The following is an 8,135-nucleotide window of genomic DNA, read 5'->3' as shown; positions in this document are numbered from 1 at the left end:
CTTCAGCTGTCTCAGGCAGAGCCCATCCCGCCCTCAGCAGCCCCAGCCCAGCCCAGCCCAGCCCTCCTGGGCAGGAAGCCCCAATGGCCGAGCCGGCCTGGGACACTTGCAGGGATGCGGGGGCAGCCGCAGCTTCTGGGGCCAGCCTGGGCCAGGCCCTGAGCGCCCTGCCAGGGAACCATTGCTGCCCCACATCCCATCTCAGCCTGCCCTCGGGCAGCGGGAAGCCGTTCCCTGGGGCCCGGCCCCGCAGGCCCTTGGCAAGAGTCTCTCTCAGCCAGCAATTGCTGCTCCTCCCTGCTGCGGGGCCCAAGCTGCAAGTTGATTTTCTGCCGCTGGCCCCGGCCCAGCCCCGAGCCAGGGCCAGGACCTTGCCCTGGAGCTCTGCGGGCGCTGTGGAAAGCTGAGAGGCAGCTCTGGCTTCTCCACTTCTCCTGTGCTAAAGCTGCCTGGCAGAAGAAATGGAGGGACAGCTGTGGTGGCACAATCCCTCCCGGCCCAGGGCCCAGCGCTGGGAAGGTCTTTCCGTGCCGAGGCTTTGCTGCGGCCAAGGAAAGCTCCTGGCTCAGGGTCACCTTTCCTGCTGGGCCAGAGCCCCCGATTGGCCCAGCAGCAGCAGAGAATTCCAGCACAGCCCCGGCACGGGCAGGGCGGCCCTGGGCGGGCTGCGGGAGCCGGCAGCGCCTGAGCTCAGAGCAGCTGAGCCCGGGGGCTCTTGGCCAAGGCCGAGGCCCAGCGAGCATTTCTCAGCTCGCAGGGCGGCCTGGAAAGGTGCTGGGGGGGATCATTCACCCCCCAGGGCGGTCCCAGTGGCTCCCAGGATTTCCATGTCCGTGCTCCCAGCGCTGCTCCCAGCCCTGATCCGTGGGGATGGCAATGTCCCGCTCCCTTCCCGGGGCAGGCTCACACCTGAGCCAGGTGTGCAGGGCAGGACCTTGCCCTGAGCCCAAGCCCTGTCCCCCCTGCAGGATCTGCTTCCCATCGGCCTCTTCCTCCTGCGGCCCCAAGCCCAGCTCGGTGCTGAACGAAGGGCGCTGGGCCGGGGTCATCCCCCGGCGGGGGCTGCGCACCCCCTCTGCCCCCTCCCCAAATTCCCTCCCGGGGCAGCAGGGGCTGCCTCAGGAGCCCTGTGGGCAGGGAAAAGGGGGTGACTCCGGGAAGGGGGGGGTTCACACACGCTCTGGGGGGACACACACGGCTCCTGGGGACCCCCCCTCACCTTCTCCCACAGTGCCAGGAGGATGAACCCCAACATGGATCCCCCGACCCCCAGCAGCATCTTGGGGGTGGGGTCTGGTGGCGAGTTTGGGGGTCTGGGGGAGAGAGCACAACTGCCCTAAAACCCCCTCCCAGCCCCACAGCCACTCCCGGACCCCTCAAACCACCCCACAGCTCCCGGCCAGGAACCCCCCAACCACACTCTGCATCATAAATGACCCCAAGAACCACAAAATTCTCTCCAAGCCACACAGCCCTGCCAAGATCACCAAAACTCTCTCAGAGACCACCCCAAAAGGCCCCTCCAAGCACCACCAATGCCCTCAAGAGACACAAAAGCCCATCCCAGTCCCCCAAGGAGCCCCCTGACACCCTCCCACCCTCCCCCATAGCACTGACCAGAACAGGCTGGGGCACAGGAACATCCACAGCCCAGAGCAGCTCAGGCACTTCAGCAGTGATTTGGGCACTTTGGAGGTCACACCCCAAAGGGGGAGACACAGGGCAGGGACTGGGACAGACAACTGGAATTCCTGGAGAACAGATGGGCTCAGGTGGACACCTTCTGCCAGCACAACTACGAGATTGTGGCCCCAATCTGGCTTCACAGCCCCACAACACTCAGATCCTCCCGAATATTCCCCTGAGCAGTAAAGTCACCCCCAAATTCCGGTAAAATGGTGGAACTTTAGATCTCTCTGTTTAATTTCTTTATTTTTACCCCAATTTTGGTTGTTTCAGTAGGATTAACACAGAAATTACTTAGGCTGCAGAAGATCTCCAAGATCATCCAGGGTTGCTTGATACCACCAGAGAAAACAATTGGACAGAGCAGATGAAAATTTTAGGGTGTAAAGGTAAAAAATCAGCTCATCCCAATGGATCTCCAATGTTGATCTGAGTCCCGATGGATGTTCCTGCCCCTGCGTTCACCCAGGTGCCTACGGGGATCCAGGAGAACGTGGAGAGCACCAGCCAGGGCTCTTCCCAACCTGGATCACAGGGAATGTGGGTCACCAGGGCTCTGCCAAATGTGGCTCCTCTGATGGGAGATGGAGTTGGAGCAGAGGACAAAGCTCTTCCCGCAGTCGGGGCACTCGCAGGGCTTCCCTTAGCGGTGCCTCCGTTGGTGTTGGGTCAAGGTAGAGCTCTGTGAGAAGCTCTTCCCACACTGGGGACACTCGTAGGGCCTCTCCCCGGTGTGGATGCGCTGGTGGGTGACGAGGTGGGAGTTTTGTTTGAAGCCCTTCCTGCAGTCGGGGCAGCGGAAGGGCCTCTCATCCGTGTGAATCCGCTGGTGCAGGAGGAGATGGGAGCTGGTGTGAAACCTCTTCCCACACTGGGGACACTCGTAGGGCCTCTCCCCGGTGTGGATGCGCTGGTGGACGATCAGGTCAGAGTTGTCTCTGAAGCTCTTCCCACATTGCCCACACTCGTAGGGCCTCTCCCCTGTGTGGGTGAGCTGGTGGCGAATCAGGTGGGAGCTCCGGCTGAAGCTCTTCCCACATTCCCCACACTTGTGGAGCTTCTCCCCATTGTGAAGCTGCTCATGAACCACCAGCTCTGACCTCTGGCTGCATCTCCGGCCGCCTTCCCGGAACAGGGTGGGTCTTTCCTCCTCAGAGCACCCTGGGCTGCGTTTGCAGCCCCTCCTCCTGCGGGATCTCCGGGGCTTTTCCTCCCCATTGGATTCCTGCGCTGTGGAGCCGCTCAGAACGGCCTCTTCCACCAGGTTCTGCCTCAGGGATTTGTCCTCCCTGGGCTCCGTGCTCAGCTCCTTGTCTGGGGAGGAAGGACAAGGAGAGGATGGGATTTGCCTCCGTGCCACAGGGAAGGGCAAGGAGATCCCCCCAGTCCGTCCCCGGCAGGACGGCGTCGGCAGCGGGGTTGTCCTGCAGCCGGGGGCGATGCTGGGCTGGGAGATGGAGCAGGAGAGAGGGGAAAGGGGCACTGACTTCCTCCTCACCTGCCTGGGGCTCCCGGGGCATCTTCCTCTTCCTCACAGCCTCCTCCTCCATCTGGCCAAGGGCTGGGAATGGGAAATCCTGGTTTGGGGAAAACAAGGGATGAGCACATTGAGTTTAAGGTCCCTCTGCCCAAGTCCATCTCTAGAAGTCACTGGGCACTGTGTGTCCATAAAAATCTGCTCTGAAAAAGCCTCTCAGGAGTTCCCTGTCTCTGGTCTCTCCCCTTTGGTGTCCGGGGGTTCCCCCTGTCCCAGCTGCTGGGGGTCCCTCTTTTATTGGGGTCCCCCTCTCTATTTGGTCTCCACCCTCCCCAGGCTGCTGGGAGTCCCAGGAATCCAAAAGCTCCCCCCTTTGGTCTCCCCACTTAGGGATGCTGGGGGTTATGGGGTCCCCAGGTCCCTTCTCCCCTTATTCTCTGCTTCGGGGTGCAGGGGGTCCAAGGAGTCCCCCCTGCCCCTCTCCAGGCTGTTGAGGGTCCCGCAAATGGCGGCGCTCCCCCCTCTCTGGGCTCCCCACTTTGGGGCCCTGGGGGTCACAGGGGTTCGCTCCTCCAGACTGCCGGGGCTCCCCTGCTCCCGGTACTGCCCCTCTCTGCTCGTCCCACTCTGGGGCTCCCGAGGTTCCCCCTCCGGCTCTCCCAAGGGGTCCCGCAGCCCCCTGGCTCCGGGCTGGAGGTGGCCGTGCCTGACCCGGGCAGACCCAACCCCCACCACGGGGCGTACCCCACATCCCCCTGCCCGCTGCCAGGGCTCTGCTGGCACCGCCACCGGGACCCCCAGAAACACCTCCTGGGGACCCCCAATGTCCTCACAAGGGGCATTTTCTGCTCAGCTTTGGAGTTCTTCATTCTCCAAACATCCCCCCAAAAAACCCAACCCAGGGAACCCCCCGGGATATCTGGGCCGAGCTCCCCCTCCCCGGGCACCTGCGGGATGGGGGGCGATGATCCCACGGGTGGGGGGCTGTGAATTCAGGGAGCGCTCAACCTCATGTGGGGAGTGACTGGGTCTGAACTGGGGGCAACTGGGTTCAACTGGAACCACACTGGAAGATAATGGGAGCAGCTGTGCCCATGCTGGGGTCATACTGGGATCCTACTGGAACTGACTGGGATGATACTGGGAGTATCTGAGAGGGACTGTGATCATACTGGAATCAGACTGCAAGGGACTGGAAAGGTGCTCGACATGACTGGAACCATACTGGAGGTGACTGGGAGCAACAGAGACCATGCTGGGAGCAAATGGGATCGTATTTGGAGGAACTTGGAGTGACTGGATTCATACTGGGAGCAACTGGGCCCACACTGGGAGTGACAGGGAGGCACTCTGGGCATGACTGGAATAATACTGGGAGTACCTGGAGTGACTGGGATCATACTGGGGGTGATTGGGTACAACTGGGATCATACTGGCATTGAGAGGGAGCAGCTGGGATCACATTTGGGGACACTGGGACCATACTGGAAGTGACTGGAACCATACTGGCAGTGACTACGGGTCCTACTGGGATCATGCTGGGAGCCACTGGGATTACAGTGGGTGTGAATGGAACCTGACTGGGGGTTACTGGGAGCTGCTGGGCCCATGCTGGGAGGAAAATGTGGACACATTGGGAGTAACTGGGATCAACTGGAAGGTACTGGAACCACGCTGAGGGGACTGAGACCACAACTGGCATCATACTGGGAGCAACTGGGACCACACTTTGGGCAACTGCAAGAAACTGGGATCATGCTGGAAGACCCTGGAAGTAACTGGGAAAGACTGGGATCATTCTGCGGTAACTGGAACCTTACTGGAGCAACTGGGAGTGCCTGGGTATGACTACAAGCATGCTGAGGGCAACTGGGATATACTGGGAGTGTCTGTAACCATACTGGGGGTGACTGGAACCACACTGGGAACAGCTGGGATCATGCTGGGGGGAAATGAGACCACGCTGGGGGCACCTGGGAGCAACTGGATCTATGCTGGGGGCAACTGGGCATATCTGGGACTATTCAAGGGGCAACTGGGATCATACTGGGAGGAACTGGGAACAACTGGAACTATGCTGGGGGCAACTGGGATCATACCGGAATCACAGTGGGTCCATGCTGGGTGAGACTGGCATCATACTGAGGGTGACTGGAATCATACTGGGATTGACTGGGAGTGGCTGTGAGCAACTGGAATCGTGCTGAAAGCAGCTGGGAAGAATTGGGAAGGAGTGGGAGCATGCTGGGGGTGACTGGGATATACTGGGAGAGACAGGGAGTCACGAGGATCATACTGGAGGCTACTGGGCTCATGCTGGCATTGACAGGGAGCAACTGGGATCACACTGGGGGCCACTGGCATCATACTGGGGGTGACTGGGATCATCCTGGGATTATAGTGGGTGTCAATGGGGGTTACTGGGAGCGACCAGGCCCATGCTGAGAGCCTACTGGGGATGCACTGGGAGGAACTGGGAATGATAGGATGCATGCTGGTGACAACTGGGATGTACTGGCAGTGACTGGGATAAATCTGGGGGCAACTGATCCATGCTGAGCTAACTGGGAGTGCCTGGGAATGACCACAAGAATATTCAGGGCAACTGGGATATACTGGGAGTGTCTGAGACCATGTAGGTGGTGACTGGGACCACACTGGGTGTGACTGGGAATGTGCTGGGGAAAACTGGGACCATGCTGGGGGCAACTGGGAGCAAATGTGAGTGACTGGGGCCCTGCTGGGAGAGACTGGTATCATACTGGGAGTGACTGGGACTATCCTGGGGCAACTGCGAGAACTGGGAACACACTGGACAAAAGTGGGAAGAACTGGGAGCAACTGAGACTGTGCTGGGGGCAAATTGCATCATAATGGGGAGTGACTGGGAGTGACTGGGTTCATACTGGGAGTAACAGGGATTCTGCAGGGAGTGAGGGGAAGTGACCAGGATCATACTGGGCCTGACTGGGCTCATACTGGGACTGATGAGGAAACTAGAACCACTCGGGGAGGGAACTGGGCTCATACTGGGAGCAGCCATTTCCCAGCCCCCGGACCCCCGAGCCCCTTTCCCAGCCCCGGGACCCCCGAGCCCCTTTCCCGGCCCGGGACCCCCGAGCCCCTTTCCCGGCCCCGGCACCCCCGAGCCCCTTTCCCGGCCCCGGGACCCCCGAGCCCCTTTCCCGGCCCCGGGACCCCCGAGCCCCTTTCCCGGCCGTGCCGCCCCTGCAGCCCCCAGACCCCCCCGCCGGGGTCCCGCCAATCCCAGGGGTCCCCCCTCTCGGGCTCCCCGCTTTGGCCTTCTGGGGCTCTCCTCTCTCCGGGGTCCCGCTTAGGGAAGCCGCGGCTCTCCCGGGGCTCCCCAAAACCGGTGTCCCCCCGCCCCCGCCGGCCCCGCGCCGTCCCCACGGGGCCCCGGCAGAGCTCGGAGGGCCCGGCCCGGGAAGCCCAACCCCCACCGCGGGGGGACCCGCATCCCCCCGCCCCCGCCGGGGCTCTGCCGCCACCGCCACCCCCAAAAACACCTCCCGGGACCCCCCGATATCCGCCCCCGCCGGGGCATCTGCGGCTCGCCTTTGGAGTCCCGCAAGCTCCAAACATCGCGCCGCCCGCCCCGACAGACAGCATGAAACAGCGAGCCCCAAATCGATTCCCTGCGAGCTCCAAATATCCCTCCCCTCTCCAAAAACACCGCCCGGCATGTTTGGGCCGAGCTCCCCCTCCCCGGGCACCTGCGGGATGCGGGGCGGGCGATGCTCCCGGCCCGAGCGGCTGCGGATCCAGAGAGCGCTGCCCGCACCTGGAGCCTCCTCCGCCTGCTCCGGCTCCTCCTTCTTCCCCCCGTGCCTCCTCTTCCTCCTCCTCTGGCCCGCCTCCTCCTCCTGCTGCCCTTCCTCCGTGCCTGCGGCCGCGGCCCGGGAGCTCTCGGGGCAGCGGGGCCGGGCCGGGCCACGATGGGAAAGGGCTGGGTCACCCCAGAGCGAGCTGGGGCAGCGGAGCTTTGGGGCAACAGCGGCAAAGGGGTGCGAGAGGGGGGATCCGGGCAGGTGGGACAGCGGCAAAGGGCTTCCAGTGGGGTCCCCCAGTTAAGCCCAGCACCCCCAAACCCCGTCCCAGCCCTCCCCGTTCCCTCCCCAGCCCCGGCTGAGTGCGGGGCTCAGCCCAGGAGCCGTCGCCGTTCGGGGCTCCCCCGAGTGCAGCAAACGGGAGAGTGCCCCCCGGGTGAAATGTTGGGGTTCGCTCTACCATCGGCGCTTTAAGATGCCCCGGTAAAGTCGGTGCCCACTGTAACTCCCGTTAAAAGGGCAACACCACTCCCGTTGATTCCGGCAGCGGAGCCCCGGGGGGGGGTTTGGGGGTCCCGGCAGGGTTTGGGGCCCCGGGAGGGTTTGAGGCTCCTGGGAGGGTTTGGGGGTCCCGGGAGGGTTTGTGGGTCCCGGCAGGGTTTGGCGGTGCCTGGGTGGTGCCGATGATGGCGATGGGGACCCCGTGCTGGGTCTGAACATTCGCGAGGGGCTCCTGGGGGGGTTTTGTGGGTCCCGGGGGTTTTTGGCGTCCCGGTGTTTTTTGGGGTTCCCGAGGGGAGTTTTCAGGGGTCTCAAAGTGGGGGTTTGGGCGATCACAAGGGGAATATTTGGGTGTCCCAAGGCTGTTTTGGGGTCCCTGCCGGTGATGGAGATGGGGACCCCGTGCCAGGTATAAACCTTCTCAAGAGGGTCCGGGGGGTGTTGGGAGGTCCCGTGGGAATTTTGGTGTCCTGAGAGGGTTTTGGGGGGTCTGTATGGGGCTTTGCGGTCCTGGGGAGTTTTTGGAGAGTCCCGGGGATATTTTCGGGGTCCCAGGAGAGGTTGGGGTTCCCCGGGGGGGTGTTGGGGATTCCCGGGAGGTTTTGGGGTACCTGGGCGATGCCGGTGACAGAGCTGGGGACCCCGTGCCGGGTATGAACCTTCTCGCTGCGCACGGGCAGCGT

This window comes from Coloeus monedula, assembly GCF_965178545.1.
Source record: "Coloeus monedula genome assembly, contig: HAP1_SCAFFOLD_73, whole genome shotgun sequence".
Lineage (NCBI taxonomy): Eukaryota > Metazoa > Chordata > Aves > Passeriformes > Corvidae > Coloeus > Coloeus monedula.
The sequence above is the reverse complement of the archived record's forward strand: the minus strand, read 5'-3'. Positions refer to the sequence as shown.